General features: G+C 45.9%; 1 non-coding gene across 1 annotated transcript; it reads right to left on the bottom strand.

The window, feature by feature from the left end:
* Positions 1 to 3,038: 3,038 nt before the first annotated feature.
* On the bottom strand, positions 3,039 to 3,113 carry Trnal-caa (transfer RNA leucine (anticodon CAA)). Its single transcript has one exon. It is a non-coding gene; the product is annotated as a tRNA-Leu (tRNA).
* Positions 3,114 to 20,389: the final 17,276 nt, after the last annotated feature.

The following is a 20,389-nucleotide window of genomic DNA, read 5'->3' as shown; positions in this document are numbered from 1 at the left end:
ATAAATGAGAACCAAGTCTCCAAGTATTACTATGCATCTTTAAGCCAGAACAACAATACACATTTACATAAGGTTCACACATCTAGATAAGTTAGCAAAACATTTCTTAATAACTTTCCTGTGTACAATTCCTTTAATTGACAGGGCGCCTGCAGAGTTATGACCACATTTTGTACGCGCTTGGCGATGGGTAGGGCAGTCGCTAACATCCCCACCATGCATTGCAGAATATGTTTTGTAGAATAAAGAAAATTACGCTATGAATTACCTTGAACAGAAGTATCTATTGACACATGGTGAGCACGGACTCGGAAAATATCGCTCTTGTGAAGCACAGCTACCTCTTTATTCATCCGAAGAAATGGGTTCTGTCGATAGGGAATCAAAAATTGATTTCCTGTTTTTAGATTTCCAGTGGGATTTTGATACCGTTTCTTGCTAGCGATATCTAATCAGACTGCGTGCCTATGGAGTATCAATTGAGTGACATCATTTGTGATTTCCTGTCTGTAAGGTCACACTTGGTAGTAATTGACGGAAGGTTATCGAGAAAACAGAAGTGATATCCGGCGTTCCCCGTGGACGTTTATAGGCCCTCTGATGGTCCTCGTTAGTATAAATGATTTAGGAGACAATCTGAGCAGCTCTCGTAGGTTGTTTGTGGATAACGCTCTCGCTTACCGGTTAACAAACTCATCAAAATATCAAAACCAAATGCAAACTGACTTAGAAATATGTCAAAGTGGAAGTCACTCTAAACACTTAAATATGTGAGATCATTCACGTGAGAACTGAAATGTGTCCGTTTCATTTCGATTACATGGTAAATTACATAAATCTAAAAGCTGTCAGTTGAACTAAATACCTAGGAATTAGAATTACTAACAACTTCAGCTGGAACGACAACGCAGACAGTGTTGTGGGGAAAGCAAACCAAAGACTACGTTTTATTGGCGGAACACTTAGTCAGATGTAACAGGTATACTAAAGAGACTGCCTACACTACGCCTGTTCGTCCTCTGCAGGACTGTTGCTGTGCTGTATGGGATTCTTGCCAGATAGGGTTGACAGATAACATCTAAAAAGTTGAAAGAAGGTCTGGTTGTTTTGTATTATCCCAGACTAGGCGAGAGAGAGTCATTGATATGATACGCGAGTTGGTATGACCATCACGAAAACAAAGGAGTTTTACGCTGCGGCAGAATTTTTTCATGAAATTTCGATCAACAACTTGATCCTCTGAATGTCAAATACTTTTTGACGCCTGCCTAATAGGGTGAAAAGATTATCGTACTCAAATAAGAAAAACCACAGTTCCCACGGAAAGATTTAAGTTTTCGTTTTTCCCGTGCGCTGTTCGGTTTAGAACGGTAGAGACATAACGAGAAAGTGGTCCGATGAACCCACTGGCAGATAATTAAGTGTGAATTCCAAATTAGTCATGCAGATGTCGACGTATACTGCAACATCAACGAATTTCAAGATGTGAAATTAAATAGCTTGATACGCCGAATATTTATTTGTGTGTTACAGTGTAGCAGACCAGTTACTATTAAATGCACGTTTTGAAATAGGAACGCAATGTTATTTTAGCTTACTGCCCTAGTGGAAGTGAACTTAGAAAATATGTATTTTAGAAAAATGACGAACCTGTAAGGCTAATGACCTGTTCATGACAATATCTAATATTCCCAAACTGCAAACGGCACTGGCTTAAGAATAGCAGCATCGTAGACATTCTTTTCAAACAAAGGAAGCGTATCACAGAGGTTACATCCTGTAAAGATTTAATGTGTGTTGAGGTCTCTCATGTTTTGGTACTTGATATACAAAACTGTGTGCCCGACCGAGACTCGAACTCGGGACCTTTGCCTTTCGCGGGCAAGTGCTCTACCAACTGAGCTACCGAAGCACGACTCACGTCCGGTACTCACAGCTTTACTTCAGCCAGTATCCGTCTCCTACCTTCCAAACTTTACAGAAGCTCTTCTGCGAACCTTGCAGAACTAGCACTCCTGAAAGAAAGGATAATGCGGAGACATGGCTTAGCCACAGCCTGGGGATGTTTCCAGAATAAGATTTTCACTCTGCAGCGGAGTGTGCGCTGATATGAAACTTCCTGGCAGATTAAAACTGTGTGCCCGACCGAGACTCGAACTCGGGACCTTCGCCTTTCGCGGGCAAGTGCTCTACCAACTGAGCTACCGAAGCACGACTCACGTCCGGTACTCACAGCTTTACTTCTGCCAGTATCCGTCTCCTACCTTCCAAACTTTACAGAAGCTCTTCTGCGAACCTTGCAGAACTAGCACTCCTGAAAGAAAGGATATTGCGGAGACATGGCTTAGCCACAGCCTGGGGGATGTTTCCAGAATGAGATTTTCACTCTGCAGCGGAGTGTGCGCTGATATGAAACTTCCTGGCAGATTAAAACTGTGTGCCCGACCGAGACTCGAACTCGGGACCTTTGCCTTTCGCGGGCAAGTGCTCTACCAACTGAGCTACCGAAGCACGATTCACGTCCGGTACTCACAGCTTTACTTCTGCCAGTATCCGTCTCCTACCTTCCAAACTTTACAGAAGCTCTTCTGCGAACCTTGCAGAACTAGCACTCCTGAAAGAAAGGATATTGCGGAGACATGGCTTAGCCACAGCCTCGGGGATGTTTCCAGAATGAGATTTTCACTCTGCAGCGGAGTGTGCGCTGATATGAAACTTCCTGGCAGATTAAAAACTGTGTGCCCGACCGAGACTCGAACTCGGGACCTTTGCCTTTCGCGGGCAAGTGCTCTACCAACTGAGCTACCGAAGCACGACTCACGTCCGGTACTCACAGCTTTACTTCTGCCAGTATCCGTCTCCTACCTTCCAAACTTTACAGAAGCTCTTCTGCGAACCTTGCAGAACTAGCACTCCTGAAAGAAAGGATATTGCGGAGACATGGCTTAGCCACAGCCTGGGGGATGTTTCCAGAATGAGATTTTCACTCTGCAGCGGAGTGTGCGCTGATATGAAACTTCCTGGCAGATTAAAACTGTGTGCCCGACCGAGACTCGAACTCGGGACCTTTGCCTTTTGCGGGCAAGTGCTCTACCAACTGAGCTACCGAAGCACGACTCACGTCCGGTACTCACAGCTTTACTTCTGCCAGTATCCGTCTCCTACCTTCCAAACGTTACAGAAGCTCTTCTGCGAACCTTGCAGAACTAGCACTCCTGAAAGAAAGGATATTGCGGAGACATGGCTTAGCCACAGCCTGGGGGATGTTTCCAGAATGAGATTTTCACTCTGCAGCGGAGTGTGCGCTGATATGAAACTTCCTGGCAGATTAAAATTGTGTGCCCGACCGAGACTCGAACTCGGGACCTTTGCCTTTCGCGGGCAAGTGCTCTACCAACTGAGATACCGAAGCACGACTCACGTCCGGTACTCACAGCTTTACTTCTGCCAGTATCCGTCTCCTACCTTCCAAACTTTACAGAAGCTCTTCTGCGAACCTTGCAGAACTAGCACTCCTGAAAGAAAGGATATTGCGGAGACATGGCTTAGCCACAGCCTGGGGGATGTTTCCAGAATGAGATTTTCACTCTGCAGCGGAGTGTGCGCTGATATGAAACTTCCTGGCAGATTAAAACTGTGTGCCCGACCGAGACTCGAACTCGGGACCTTTGCCTTTCGCGGGCAAGTGCTCTACCAACTGAGCTACCGAAGCACGACTCACGTCCGGTACTCACAGCTTTACTTCTGCCAGTATCCGTCTCCTACCTTCCAAACTTTACAGAAGCTCTTCTGCGAACCTTGCAGAACTAGCACTCCTGAAAGAAAGGATATTGCGGAGACATGGCTTAGCCACAGCCTGGGGGATGTTTCCAGAATGAGATTTTCACTCTGCAGCGGAGTGTGCGCTGATATGAAACTTCCTGGCAGATTAAAACTGTGTGCCCGACCGAGACTCGAACTCGGGACCTTTGCCTTTCGCGGGCAAGTGCTCTACCAACTGAGCTACCGAAGCACGACTCACGTCCGGTACTCACAGCTTTACTTCTGCCAGTATCCGTCTCCTACCTTCCAAACTTTACAGAAGCTCTTCTGAGAACCTTGCAGAACTAGCACTCCTGAAAGAAAGGATATTGCGGAGACATGGCTTAGCCACAGCCTGGGGGATGTTTCCAGAATGAGATTTTCACTCTGCAGCGGAGTGTGCGCTGATATGAAACTTCCTGGCAGATTAAAACTGTGTGCCCGACCGAGACTCGAACTCGGTACCTTTGACTTTCGCGGGCAAGTGCTCTACCAACTGAGCTACCGAAGCACGACTCACGTCCGGTACTCACAGCTTTACTTCTGCCAGTATCCGTCTCCTACCTTCCAAACTTTACAGAAGCTCTTCTGCGAACCTTGCAGAACTAGCACTCCTGAAAGAAAGGATATTGCGGAGACATGGCTTAGCCACAGCCTGGGGGATGTTTCCAGAATGAGATTTTCACTCTGCAGCGGAGTGTGCGCTGATATGAAACTTCCTGGCAGATTAAAACTGTGTGCCCGACCGAGACTCGAACTCGGGACCTTTGCCTTTCGCGGGCAAGTGCTCTACCAACTGAGCTACCGAAGCACGACTCACGTCCGGTACTCACAGCTTTACTTCTGCCAGTATCCGTCTCCTACCTTCCAAACTTTACAGAAGCTCTTCTGCGAACCTTGCAGAACTAGCACTCCTGAAAGAAAGGATATTGCGGAGACATGGCTTAGCCACAGCCTGGGGGATGTTTCCAGAATGAGATTTTCACTCTGCAGCGGAGTGTGCGCTGATATGAAACTTCCTGGCAGATTAAAACTGTGTGCCCGACCGAGACTCGAACTTGGGACCTTTGCCTTTCGCGGGCAAGTGCTCTACCAACTGAGCTACCGAAGCACGACTCACGTCCGGTACTCACAGCTTTACTTCTGCCAGTATCCGTCTCCTACCTTCCAAACTTTACAGAAGCTCTTCTGCGAACCTTGCAGAACTAGCACTCCTGAAAGAAAGGATATTGCGGAGACATGGCTTAGCCACAGCCTGGGGGATGTTTCCAGAATGAGATTTTCACTCTGCAGCGGAGTGTGCGCTGATATGAAACTTCCTGGCAGATTAAAACTGTGTGCCCGACCGAGACTCGAACTCCGGACCTTTGCCTTTCGCGGGCAAGTGCTCTACCAACTGAGCTACTGAAGCACGACTCACGTCCGGTACTCACAGCTTTACTTCTGCCAGTATCCGTCTCCTACCTTCCAAACTTTACAGAAGCTCCTCTGCGAACCTTGCAGAACTAGCACTCCTGAAAGAAAGGATATTGCGGAGACATGGCTTAGCCACAGCCTGGGGGATGTTTCCAGAATGAGATTTTCACTCTGCAGCGGAGTGTGCGCTGATATGAAACTTCCTGGCAGATTAAAACTGTGTGCCCGACCGAGACTCGAACTCGGGACCTTTGCCTTTCGCGGGCAAGTGCTCTACCAACTGAGCTACCGAAGCACGACTCACGTCCGGTACTCACAGCTTTACTTCTGCCAGTATCCGTCTCCTACCTTCCAAACTTTACAGAAGCTCTTCTGCGAAACTTGCAGAACTAGCACTCCTGAAAGAAAGGATATTGCGGAGACATGGCTTAGCCACAGCCTGGGGGATGTTTCCAGAATGAGATTTTCACTCTGCAGCGGAGTGTGCGCTGATATGAAACTTCCTGGCAGATTAAAACTGTGTGCCCGACCGAGACTCGAACTCGGGACCTTTGCCCTTCGCGGGCAAGTGCTCTACCAACTGAGCTACCGAAGCACGACTCACGTCCGGTACTCACAGCTTTACTTCTGCCAGTATCCGTCTCCTACCTTCCAAACTTTACAGAAGCTCTTCTGCGAACCTTGCAGAACTAGCACTCCTGAAAGAAAGGATATTGCGGAGACATGGCTTAGCCACAGCCTGGGGGATGTTTCCAGAATGAGATTTTCACTCTGCAGCGGAGTGTGCGCTGATATGAAACTTCCTGGCAGATTAAAACTGTGTGCCCGACCGAGACTCGAACTCGGGACCTTTGCCTTTCGCGGGCAAGTGCTCTACCAACTGAGCTACCGAAGCACGACTCACGTCCGGTACTCACAGCTTTACTTCTGCCAGTATCCGTCTCCTACCTTCCAAACTTTACAGAAGCTCTTCTGCGAACCTTGCAGAACTAGCACTCCTGAAAGAAAGGATATTGCGGAGACATGGCTTAGCCACAGCCTGGGGGATGTTTCCAGAATGAGATTTTCACTCTGCAGCGGAGTGTGCGCTGATATGAAACTTCCTGGCAGATTAAAAACTGTGTGCCCGACCGAGACTCGAACTCGGGACCTTTGCCTTTCGCGGGCAAGTGCTCTACCAACTGAGCTACCGAAGCACGACTCACGTCCGGTACTCACAGCTTTACTTCTGCCAGTATCCGTCTCCTACCTTCCAAACTTTACAGAAGCTCTTCTGCGAACCTTGCAGAACTAGCACTCCTGAAAGAAAGGATATTGCGGAGACATGGCTTAGCCACAGCCTGGGGGATGTTTCCAGAATGAGATTTTCAATCTGTAGCGGAGTGTGCGCTGATATGAAACTTCCTGGCAGATTAAAAACTGTGTGCCCGACCGAGACTCGAACTCGGGACCTTTGCCTTTCGCGGGCAAGTGCTCTACCAACTGAGCTACCGAAGCACGACTCACGTCCGGTACTCACAGCTTTACTACTGCCAGTATCCGTCTCCTACCTTCCAAACTTTACAGAAGCTCTTCTGCGAACCTTGCAGAACTAGCACTCCTGAAAGAAAGGATAAAGCTGTGAGTACCGGACGTGAGTCGTGCTTCGGTAGCTCAGTTGGTAGAGCACTTGCCCGCGAAAGGCAAAGGTCCCGAGTTCGAGTCTCTGTCGGGCACACAGTTTTAATCTGCCAGGAAGTTTCATATCAGCGCACACTCCGCTGCAGAGTGAAAATCTCATTCTGGAAACATCCCCCAGGCTGTGGCTAAGCCATGTCTCCGCAATATCCTTTCTTTCAGGAGTGCTAGTTCTGCAAGGTTCGCAGAAGAGCTTCTGTAAAGTTTGGAAGGTAGGAGACGGATACTGGCAGAAGTAAAGCTGTGAGTACCGGACGTGAGTCGTGCTTCGGTAGCTCAGTTGGTAGAGCACTTGCCCGCGAAAGGCAAAGGTCCCGAGTTCGAGTCTCTGTCGGACACACAATTTTAATCTGCCAGGAAGTTTCATATCAGCGCACACTCCGCTGCAGAGTGAAAATCTCATTCTGGAAACATCCCCCAGGCTGTGGCTAAGCCATGTCTCCGCAATATCCTTTCTTTCAGGAGTGCTAGTTCTGCAAGGTTCGCAGAAGAGCTTCTGTAAAGTTTGGAAGGTAGGAGACGGATACTGGCAGAAGTAAAGCTGTGAGTACCGGACGTGAGTCGTGCTTCGGTAGCTCAGTTGGTAGAGCACTTGCCCGCGAAAGGCAAAGGTCCCGAGTTCGAGTCTCTGTCGGGCACACAGTTTTAATCTGCCAGGAAGTTTCATATCAGCGCACACTCCGCTGCAGAGTGAAAATCTCATTCTGGAAACATCCCCCAGGCTGTGGCTAAGCCATGTCTCCGCAATATCCTTTCTTTCAGGAGTGCTAGTTCTGCAAGGTTCGCAGAAGAGCTTCTGTAAAGTTTGGAAGGTAGGAGACGGATACTGGCAGAAGTAAAGCTGTGAGTACCGGACGTGAGTCGTGCTTCGGTAGCTCAGTTGGTAGAGCACTTGCCCGCGAAAGGCAAAGGTCCCGAGTTCGAGTCTCGGTCGGGCACACAGTTTTTAATCTGCCAGGAAGTTTCATATCAGCGCACACTCCGCTGCAGAGTGAAAATCTCATTCTGGAAACATCCCCCAGGCTGTGGCTAAGCCATGTCTCCGCAATATCCTTTCTTTCAGGAGTGCTAGTTCTGCAAGGTTCGCAGAAGAGCTTCTGTAAAGTTTGGAAGGTAGGAGACGGATACTGGCAGAAGTAAAGCTGTGAGTACCGGACGTGAGTCGTGCTTCGGTAGCTCAGTTGGTAGAGCACTTGCCCGCGAAAGGCAAAGGTCCCGAGTTCGAGTCTCGGTCGGGCACACAGTTTTAATCTGCCAGGAAGTTTCATATCAGCGCACACTCCGCTGCAGAGTGAAAATCTCATTCTGGACTTGATATACAGTTGTCGCATAATGTGCAAGCAACCACGTAAAATTCGACTAACTACTAAAACAAGTTAGTTAGTGGGTCTGTTTTGGCTTTTGTATTTCTTACGTGATGTGGTATTCGTAAACCAGCTCAACATTCTGTAAACTGGTATGAGAAAATCCTATATTTCGACAGTCGGACTTGTTAGAATGCAACACCGATGATTGTTAATATGAAGCTAAATCTCAATTCTAGATCTAGTGTATCTGAAACTGCAACTGTTTCATTAATGTTTAGGTATTAACATCTTTAAGGATGGTGCGTCAGGTAGATATCTCCATTTATCGTTTTGTTTTTTCGATTTCGAGAAACTAGTTAGTTCTCCACACTAAAATTCTAATCAGTATTAAAAGAGATTTCCTTGTTGAGAAAGTGCTGCATTACCCATATGCCTGAGGAGCCCAATCAACGAATTGTATTGAATAGAACCGAACAGTAAACAAGGCGACCTGCAGAAATTTCGGCGTGATTAATATGGGGTTGGTTATACGTTGATGTCATAAGTGTACCTTGTTTTAGGATAGTCTTGGCATTTTAAATAAATCTCCGCTCAGACGAAACCTCTGTAGGGCCGTATTTATCCTTAGAGGTCGAAATTAGTCGTAATCACGACGTAGTACAGGTGATGGATCATCTGTCCATGAAGAGCGAAGCTCTGCTTGTTCGTTGACATTTTTAGTTTTTGTATTACTTATATGATGTGGTATTCGTGAACCAGCACAACATTATATGAACTGGTATGAGAAAATCCTACATTTCGACACTCGGACTTCTTAGAATGGAACACCAATGGTTGTTAATATGAAGTTAAATTTCAATTAGAGGTCGTATAATTCCTTTTTTTTTTTTTTTTTTTTTTTTTTTTTTTTTACTGTGACAGTTTTTCACGCTGCAGTGTACGAGCAATGGTGTAACTGAAAACATTCAACGCTTCAGTATTCACGACAGTCAAGCAATTTTGGTCACATTGGTACCGAATCTGTTTCACATGGCGCGCTGTCGTATGTACATGTAATAGGAGACATAATCCAAGCAGAATTCGCTGATGTAAATCTAGTAAATGTGCTTTGGCTAAACGTAAAGAATAGCTGGACATAACAGTAGTATTTCACTGGACTAGCAAAGCGAACAGAATCCGATTTCTTTTAAGCGCCCGAAATAGATTACGAAGTCTGAAGGCTGTCAGTCCACAGAAGTAAGATGTACACAGTCACACAGCTATACAATCTCAATGTAAAGTCAAATGTTCGTCCGTTTTGTTCCTATAAGAAACCGCACGTATCACTGTAGTAAAATTTTAGAGAGCGTTTGCTGTAGTCTGAACACTAAGAAACAACGGACACTTAAGGCGCCAACGTTTTTTTCAGGTGTAGAGTCGACGACCTGCCAGACATGTTTCGCTATATAAATTGAAAAAAGAAGTGAGCAAGCAATGTGGAATGTCTCAGTGCCACGCTCAAATCATCCAGAAAACCTACCTAGCAAACCTACGTAAATCTGATTTACCAACGAAAAAAATGAAAAAGAAGAAATTTGCTTTTAATAATTGACTTTTTTAACAAAGTGATTTTTTTATTCCAACGACGTACAAAGAATAAGTGATTTTTCTCTTATTTGCTTAGCTATTCACACTTTTTTGCCAAGTCTTTTTCTGCTGGAACCTTATTTTTCAATCTTATTTGCTAGAACCTTGCTTTTTTAATTAAGTGATTTTTCAGTCTTTTTTATTAGAACTTCGGCTACTAGCCACAGAACTCTACTGATTAGTTTCATGGCATACTAAAGCGATCAGATGAAGCTTCCTGCCTTAGGAAAAGTAAATGGGTAATGACATTTGTTACTCAACGTTCACTAGCCAAAAATAATTGAACACAAGGCATCTAAGCTTAAAGCATTTATTTCTCAATTTCTTCTTTACATTAATTATCTCTTAATCGATGGGAGGGGGAAAGCAGTTCCGGCATTCGCCTTCCAACCAAGTAAAACCTCCCTAAAACCCTGGTCGGAACCGAGGGATCACGACGAGCTGCCATGCAGATGCGTCGTCCTCAGGGTCGACGGCGAGTGGTAGGCATAGTGGGTGGAGTGGGTAGAGTTGCCGCTGTACAGTATGTCCGACTCGTAGCGTAGTCCAGTGGAAGTGCAGCGTAGACTCGTGGATGCGAAGCGTAGACTCGTGGCTGCGAAGCGTAGACTCGTGGGTGCGAAGCGCGGACTCGGGGTCGTGCCGTGTACAGTCCCAGCAGAGGTAAGGATCGCAGGTGTATAGCCCCAGACGCGTAAGAGCCACAGGTCGGTAGCCACAGCCAGCGTGTAGTCGTCGATGCGTAGCACACCCAAAGGTGCGTAGAGTCGCAGACGCCGTGTTGTATGGCGCCGTGCGTCCCCTCCACGCTCCAGGTCCGTTCGCAGACTCCGTGCGCCCACTCGTCTACGCCGTACGACAACACGTCTGCGGCCTCGACTTCCCGAAGCTCTGAACCTGCAACGTGACCTGCGCACGGCCTGAAAAGGCCGGCAGCAAAACCTTAAAAGGTCGGCAGGCCTCAGCAGGATACAGGGCCCGTCAGGCCGACGCGTGGCGCGGCCTGTCCTAGGAGGACCAGTGACGGACCAAGCCAGAGCTTAACTCGGCCGAGGCAAATCGCAAACTCGTGGACCCACAGCGTAGACTTCTGGACGTGTAGCGTAGCGTCGCAGGCACGTAGCGCAGCGTAGCGTGGCGTAGTCTCATGGACGTGCAGCGCAAACTCGTGGATGCGAAGCGTAGATTCGTGGATGCGAAGCGAAGCGTAGATTCGCAGGTGCGAAGCGTAGATTCGCGGATGCGAACCGTAGACTCGAAGTTGCGAAGCGTAGACTCGTGGGAGTGAAGCGTAGACTCGTTGGTGTGAAGTGTAGACTTGTGGATGCGAAGTGCAGTCGTAGATGCGAAGCGTAGACTCGTAGATTAAAAGCGTAGACTCGGTGTCGCGCAGTGAACAGCCCCAGCCGAGTTGACTGGCAGATGTAAAGAGTACGTAGCTTTTCCGGATATGTAATCTTAGACACACAAAGTCACAGACATGTAACACCAAACATGTAGGAGTCACAGACGAGCAGGACCAGACGTGTAAGAGTGAGATGCGTGGCCGCAGACGGTGTGTAGTCCAGCAGGCGTCTGGAGTCGCAGATCCACAGAAGTGAAGAGTCGCAGAAGTGGAGTCGCAGAAGTGGAGTCGCACAACAGTATTCGCTGACGCACCTGTGGACAGACGTACTTACCTGTACTTACGTGAGAAGTCCTCGCCGTGCGAAGCTGCCGTCGCCCCGTGTTGCTCTCTCCCTCTGCTGAAGTGAACTGAATTTCAAGGGCAGCGCGTCTCCTTCACCAGGCTTTGGTGTACTACATTTCCGAGGAAACTGTCCGTGTACAGTTTTGTCGTCCTGGCTCTAACTAACGTTATAGTTATCGGCAATACGGTTTGCATATGTTCTTCCTACAATTTTTATTGAGAGAGAATATCTCCTAACGTTTCTGAGAAGTCTGTAAGTGATATACATTACAAGCAACGTGCCGTCATTGGATTTCTCACTCCAGAGAAAGAAACTGTGGGAAATATTTACGAACGCTTGTGCAAAGTCTATGGAGCATCTGTTGTCGACAGAAGTACATTAATCGCTGGCCGCGGAGGGTGGGGTCATCAGAAGGCGGTTCTGCGGAGCTCCACGATTTTCAGCTATAAGGGAGACAATCCACGGCTCACACCTGACATGTTGCAGCGAGTTGATGCTGACATTCGCGAGGACAGACGATTACGATTCGGCAGTTTGCGCTGCATCTGTCAATCAGTAAAGGAAGTGAAGATGCAATTTTTTGCCTTCATGAAAATTGAAAAGTCTGTGCAAGATTGGTCCCGCGGTGTCTAACGGTGCATCACAAATCGAACAGAAAAAACATTTGTCTTGATTTGCTGCAACGTTATGAAGCTGAGGGGGAGGCTTTCTTGTCCGTATTGACAGGTGATGAACCCTGGATTCACCATTTTGAGCCCGAAACAAAACGACAGTCGATGAAATGGTGCCATTCACACTCTCCACAGAAGAAAAAAATCAAAGCAACTGCTTTCACCGGTAAGGTCATGATCACCGGGTTCTGGCTGCGTGAAGGTGCGATTCTGAGTGATGCGATGCCAAGAGGTGGTACCATTAATTCAGAAGCACGTGTCAACACACTAACAAAACTCAAGACGCGTTTCCGAAGACAGCAACCCAAGCGGTGTTTTGCTACATAACGTGAAAACTGTCGGCTCCACATAAGTCAGAGGACTGCTAAACACATCGCAAAACAGGGTTGGACAATGTTACATCCTCTCTACAGCCCTGACATACCCAACCCCCCCCCCCCCCGGACTTCCACTTGTTTGAGCCATTAAAGGATGCCATTCGTGGAAGACGTCTTGAGGACGATGAGGAGGGATTCAGACAGTGAACCACTCGTTCCGCCAACAGGACAAGGATTGGTACCGACAGGGCATACACGCGCTTGTTTCGCACTGGAGGAAGGCCATACAAAGGGTTGGAGATTACGTGGAAAAATAGGGTATCTAAATAAAACACCATTCTTTCGTGTGTGCAATTCTGATTATGCCCAATAAGGAAGTGTTGAAGAAAAAAAATGACGTGAATTACTATCTAGGAAACACTCGTTTTTAAATAAATTTCTGTGTGTGATATAATGATGGTCTACTAAGGATGACGTCCAACGCTCTACCACTGAAAAGACTTCGTCCACGTCATGTGTAAAGCTGTACGATGAGTATATAATAACCGCAAAGGTACAAGGAAAAGATTCGACGAAATCCCTGTGCAGATAGTGGATAAACGTGCTGTTTTATGTAACGTTGACAAAGACAGATCGTTAGGGCTTTGTGGCTCTACACAAAACACCACAAAAAGGCAAAGGCCATCACAATTATTTTGTGTGCTTGCAAAGTGAGTGAAATAGCTTATGGCATTACAGGTGTTGGATGTCCACATCTCATTGACGAAAATGGGCGTTGTCTACCTGGTAAAACAAAACTCTTATCTCTATGAGAATAAATTTCCACACAGTAACACATCTCGCGCTGGCACAAGCGTTTTGGGTTAGCGAATCATGGAAGCTGGTACATCACACCGATGACACAGTCAAAAATTACGTCTTTCACCCAGACACATGGTCGGCAAATGAGCTATGAGGCAGAGGCAGATAGTTGCCGTGCCTTGCGTTACTCTCTTAAAGTAGCATGTCAGTAACACTTACGTTCCACGGATTTTACGCACAGAGATAGTGAGTGACATTCTCAGAGGGGCTGCAGAGAAGAGGCACTAGCCCCAAATCGCCTCTGGAAAGTGGCGTTCCTGCACGTCCTGCAGCTAGTAGCGTGTTTGGTTTCGCAACTACATATTCATCATTAGAATTAACATATTATCCTGAAAAGTTGAAAGGAGAAGAGGGGTGGGGGGCAAAAAAATATGCCATTACAGATATATGGCTTCGAAGGATTTGGATGGTACCGTAATCTTATACAAAGTAGTAAGAGTGTGTCGATTAGATTTATGGGAAGAACTCGACATTTTCAAACACTTGGCGAAAAACGATGACTTGTGAGACCTGAGTTTCTCCTGATGTATAAAACTTTCAAATAACTTCCGGGAATTCAGCCAAGTAACACTTTCAGCGACAGCCGATATTCCGGCGGAAGAACACCCTTCCATTTTCAAGGCAAACTGCAACGGACAGGCGGCGTAGACGCAAATTTAAAACCTCGGTTCTCGGACTGAAGCAGGAAAGATAACACACACACTGAAAACTAGTGCCACCAAAGATGACCTAAGTAAGAGCTATCGATAGTGAGACTATGAATTCGCTGGTGAGGTAGCACTGACCCTCTCCCGCTGTTTTTTGACATGGGCGAGAGCCGGATTCCAAACAGAGTTTAAACAGAAACGTTCATCCCTGTTAACGCGGTTGCTCGCTAATTTAATCCCACCTGCCTCCTTAATAACACTGTCCCAAAAGCTGGACGTGCATGCCAATATCTCGGTGTTATTATATAACATGGGGTGACCAGTATCCAAGCAATGTCCGGCAATAGCAGATCTATTTGGCTGCTGTAATTGTGTGTGCCGTTTATGCTCAGTACATCGGTCCACCACGGTCCTTACAGTTTGACCAATATATGCCATGCCGCAGCTACAAGGAATGCGATATACACCCAACTTACGCAGTCCAAGATCATCCTTAACGGAACTCAAAAGTGCTCTAATTTTAGATGGAAGTCGGAAAACACATTTCACATCGTAAGGCAATGAGGCAGTAGACTTAGGTGTTGACTCAGAATTATCATCAAGCACCCGAATTACAGTTGGTCGACAGCGCAACGCTCATTCAATCTGTCTATCACTATAACCATTTTGACGAAATGTAAATTCAAAATGGGACAGCTCATCTGGAAAAAGCCTCAGCGTCAGAAACGACATTTGCCCTGTGTACCAAGGTACGAAGTACCCGTTCACACTGAGCCTGATGGTGACAACTATTAGCCTGTAAGTAGAAGTCGCTGTACGTTTCCTGTAGGCTGCATGTCCCAATGATCCATCATCCTTCCTCCTAATCAATACGTGAATAAAGGGAAGGCAACCATCCTCTTCCACCTCAATCGTAAAACGAATGTTCGGGTGGATCGAGTTCAGATGTTCTAGAAAGACATTCAAATTCTCCCTACCATGAGGCCAAACAACGTAAGTATCGCCAACGTGTCTGAAGAAACAGGCGGGTATCAAAGGCGCCGACTCCAATGCACGGTCCTCGAAGTCTTCCATAAACAAATTTGCGATGATAGGAGACAACGTACTACCCATCGCAACTCCGTCTGTGTGCTCGTAATACTGGTCATTAAATAAAAAGTAAGTGGATGTCAACACATGCCAAAGATATTAGTTAATTCAGCACCAAACCTGGCCTCAATTAAAGGCAACGAATCAGACAGAGAAGCACGAGTGAAGAGAGAGACCACATCGAAACACACTAAAATATCAGAGTCATTCAAACTTAGTCCCTCCAAACGACGTAAAAAATAAGCTGAGTTCCTGATATGATGTTCACACCGACTATTTGCAAGTTGAAGCTGGTCATTTAAAATGCAGCCATCCTATTCCTCTAAGTGTATGAATATTTTGAGCACTTTCCATCAATCTAATAGTACGTCCTCATACTTCTTTGTTTAAGTTTACGATATCCTCCGAACCCTTCAGAGGCGTATGACTTTAATGACACACTATTTTACCCCCTTTCTCTCTTCCAGCTTTTCAGGTAGTATGTTGATTCTTGTAATGACAGTATACTCTAGAAATCAGGGACGCTGCTCATTCCAACTACGCGCATTTAGGACGTGCAGGAGCGTCCCGTACCAGAGGCGACCTGAGTCTGGTTCTTCTACACGTCGGCCAGTCTGCGCATGTCACTCACTATCTGTCTACGTAAACACTGCGAAACGTGTTGTTGACACTCTCCACGTCTTTCTTGCTACTTTAAATGGCAGGATCAGATACGTCTGCCTCTGCCTCATGCCTCATTCCTAGACCAGGTGTCTGCCCAGAAGGCGTAGTAATTGACTGCGTCTTCAGTGTGATCTTTCAGATTCCATGATTCGTTAATCCAAAAGGCCTGTGCCATCGTCAGAGGTGTTATTGTCTGACAGTTTATTCTCAGGTAGGTAGGACTTTTGCTTCACAAGATGGCCAACGCACACTTTCGTCATTGAGATGTTGACATCCAACGCCTTTACGACCATTAGCTACCTCACGCTGCATTCACTCACTTTGAAAAGACACATAATAAATGTGATGGCCCTTGCCTTTTTTTGATGTGTTCCTGTAGAGAAACAAATCCTTTACGATCTGCCTTTGTCAAATTACACAAAACAGCAAATTGATCCGCTATCTGCACAGCGATACTGTCGAATCGTTTCCTTGTACCGCTGGCGTCATCACGTTGTTATATATCCATCGTAAGGTGTTACACTCCTTGTAGATGACCTAGACGAAGTCATTTTGATGGTACAGCATTGGACCTCGTTCTTAGTACAGCATCATCTTCTCACACACAAAAATTTCGGTAAATATTTCTAACGATATGATGGGAACGCGTGAGTATATTGACTGGGTGATGGTAATGGAAACTGGTATTGACATATGTCCACGACAGTACAGTCTCAAAATATCAACTAAATGGATCAGAGACGAACATTCTAAGTAACGATGTGACATTTTATTTCAGAAATATTACTAATCGACTGAAATAGCTTTCGGTTTCACGCAGAAGGTTCAGACGATAAGGGTGTTAGAAGATTGTCGATGAAAGACTGCTGTTTTAGTAGTGAAAAGCGTAGTAGCTGTCGTAAAATGATCACTAGAACCGAGATTCGAAAATTTATTTCTGTTGTTGCTTAGCGATTATAAATCATTATAACGTGAAAACAGCTGAAAGCGACGTTCGCAGAAACGTTAAGATAGAGTCTCTCTCGACAAAAATTATAGCACGGACACGTGGAAACTGTACTGCTAGTTACTGTAATGTTAGTCATAAATGAGACAACTATACCGTACACGAATGGTTTCCTCGGAAATGCACCTCAACGAAACCTCTTGGCTATATAAGGAGACGCGCTGCCCCTGAAACTCAGACGACTTTCAGTAGCAGGAGAGAGCAACACGGGACGTCGGCAGCATTGGAAATGTAGTGGGCGTCCTTCGTCAATGGCCGGGACGCCCCATGCGGGGCAGGTTGGGGCGCCTTGGTGCAGGTCTTATTACATTCGACGCCGCATTGGGCGACCTGCACACCGGATGGGGATGAAATGACGATGAAGACAGCACAACACCCAGTTCCTGAGCGGAGAAAATCCCCGACCCGGTCGAGAATCGAACTGCGCCCCGTAGGACGGAAATCCTTCACGCTCACCACTCAGCTATCGGGGCAGACGTCGGCAGCACTGCACGGCAAGAACTGCTCACGTAACTATAGGTAAGTACGTCTGTCCACAGATGCGTCGGCGAATACTCGTCTACGACTCTTCACGTCTGCGACTCTTCACTTTTGTGACTCTGCGCATCTGCTACTCTACACCCCTGCAGGACTACATGCCGGCTGTGGCTACGCATCTCATTCTCGCGCGTGGGGGTCTGCACGTGTCTCGCATATACTTGGTGCTACATGTCTGTGACTTTGTGTGTCTAGGATTACACATCTGGGAAAGCAACGTATTGTTTACATCCACCAGTCAACTCGGCTGGGACTACACTGCGCGACCCCGAGTCTACGCTTCGCATCCTGAGTCTACGCTTCGCATTCATGAGCCTACACTTCGCATCACTAGTGTACGCTGCACGTGCACGAGTCTACGGTTCTCATCCACGAGTCTACGCAGCACGTCCACGAGACTACGCCACGCATCTGCGACTGTACTCATCCGTGACTCGCCTTCGCCTCGGCTACTCTACCCCACTCGTCGGCCACACTACGCAGCACCGGCTCTACCCACCCCACCCACTCTACGCGTCTGCCACGCATCGCTGACCCTGAGGACGACGCCTCTGCATGACAGCTCATCGTGGTCCCACAGTTCCGACCAGGGTTTTCGGGAGGTTTCCCTTGGTTGTAAGGCAAATGCCGGAACTGCTTTCCCCCTCCCATCGGTATAAGAGATAATTCATGTAAAGAAGAAATTGAAAAATAAATGCTGTACGGTTAGATACCTTGTGTTAATTATTTTTGACAGTGTATGTTGAGTAATAAATGACTTTATCCATTTACGTTGCCTAAGGCAGGAAGCTTCATCTGATTGCTGTAGTATGCAAAGAAACTGATCAGTGGACATCTGTGGCTAATGTACAAAGTTCTAGTAAAAAAGTCTGAAAAATCACTTAACAAAAACGATTAAGCTCTAGCGAAAAAGACTGAATAATCAATCACTCATAAAAAAGACTGAGAAATCACTCAGCAAAAAAGACTCAAAAATCTGTTAAACTTCCTAAGTCGTTGGGAAATCAGATAAGAATGACTTTCGTTTTTATGGCATTTGCAAATCAGATAGTTTCACTGGCTGATTTGAGCGTGGCATTGGGACGTACAACACGGCTTGGTACCCACTAAGTATTTTTAAAGTTTATTCAGTGAAACATTTGTAGCAGGCTGTTTACTTCTACCCCTTGAAAGAAGTTTTTCGCCTTCAGTGTTCGTTGTGTTCCTTAATGTGCAGACCATAGCTCATATGCTCTTTAATTTTACTGTGATGATACGAGCCGTTTCTTACGGAAACCAAACAGACGAACATTTGTGTTTACACTGAGATTTTATAGCTGTGTAGCTGTCTGTGCATTCGATACAGCTCCCGCGTGGGTCGACAGATTTCAGCCTTCGTATTTGGGGCACTTAGGAGAAATCGGACTCTGTCCCTGTAGCTAGTTCACTGCAATGTCACTGTAATGTCCAATTATTCTTTCCGTTAGGCCGAAGCACATTCTACACATTTGCTTCAGCGCATTATGCTTAGATTATGTCTCCTCTTATATGCACCTACGACACCGTGAGTGGTAAAACTACTTCACTGTGGTGACTACTGAAACGTTGAATGTTTTCAGTTACCGTTGCTCGTATAGCGCATCGAGAAAAATATGCCACAGTAGGAGAAGGAAATTATCCGTTCTCGAATTGAGTTTCAGCTGCTTATGAACATTGGTGTTGGATTCTAACAAGTCCAAGTGTCGGAATGTTGGATTTTCTCACACCAGTTTAGAAAAATGTTGTGCTGGTTTTCGAATACCACGTCACATAAATAATACAAAAGCTAAAATACGCAAACGAACAAGCAGATCTTCAGTATTAAGAAACCGGTAGTGTCAAAGCTATAGCCTTTACAAAGTCGTGATTATGACAATTTTCGACCTGGAAGGATAAATATTGCCATACAGAGGTCTAATCTGACCGAGATTTATTTAAAATACGAAGACTATCTTAAAAGAAGGCAGAATTACGCCTTCAGCTTGTGACTATTCTTATGTTTTTGTTGGAAGTTAATTAATCATGCCCAGACTTCTCCAGTTCGCGTTGTTTAGTGGTCGAGTTGACTCAGTACTACACTTTGGTCAAGCTCTCAGTCATATGACTAATGCAGCATATTCTCAACAATGAACTCTCTTTTGAGTCGGATTTTACTGTGGAGATATTGAAGGACCGAGATGATAAATGCAGCTATCTACCTAAGGGTTTTGGATGGTCAGATCCATGTTCCTAATAGCAGAAGGTTGCATAGAAGACGAGCTTCCCTTGTGCACTGGTAGGTAAACTAATAATCACCAAATTCAAGGCCATGTAAGGCACAGTGATTGTCAGAGTGTTATTTGTGTAAATAATATATTAGGACAGAAGCTTAAAACTAGTAGAAGATCTCAGTAAAGTGCCATTTGTGAGTTTTCAAGCAATTTTATCAGAAAGTCACATGCTGTGTTACTAAGTAACAGTTATGGTACAGTTATTGTTGGCAAGATCAAAGATAAAGATTAACAACATTCAGGGTCAAAATTTTGATCTGGGTCATTTGTTTTTCAGTAAAATAACATATATTATATAATTGAAAATGGATTACTCTCTCGCAGTGGAATTGTTCAATTTACCAGCTAGTCTCGATTTCGCATCGTGTACCGTGCCCTACACACATTTCCATTCAACATTAAACTTATGCTTAGTTCTGTTGTCCTGCGCCGACGCTAACGTATTTCGATATCTAAATAAGTTTTATACAATTGTCAGATACCAACAAGACATTACAAACACGAGTGTAGAAGTTGAACATGTGTAGAAGTCGAACATTATCCTTTCACAGGTCTCTTGAAATCGACCCAACTGGTTTTGGGCAAAGCAGCATTCTTTCTCTTTCAAAGACTCCCATTCAGTTCCGAGAGAAATTCTACTGCGTTCCCATCTGGGGTGCGCTAATGTGATTGGGCCCTCGTTGTTTGTTTTTCGATGTCTACTGCCACGCCTACTCGATATGGACTCAAGACACAATGGCCGTACTCCAGAACTGGTTGCATCAACTTTTTTCCATGTGCACTCAGTTTACG

The sequence above is a fragment of the Schistocerca gregaria genome, chromosome 2 (genome assembly GCF_023897955.1).
Source record: "Schistocerca gregaria isolate iqSchGreg1 chromosome 2, iqSchGreg1.2, whole genome shotgun sequence".
NCBI lineage: Eukaryota > Metazoa > Arthropoda > Insecta > Orthoptera > Acrididae > Schistocerca > Schistocerca gregaria.
Note: the sequence above shows the minus strand (reverse complement) of the source record. Positions and strands in the feature narration are given on the sequence as shown.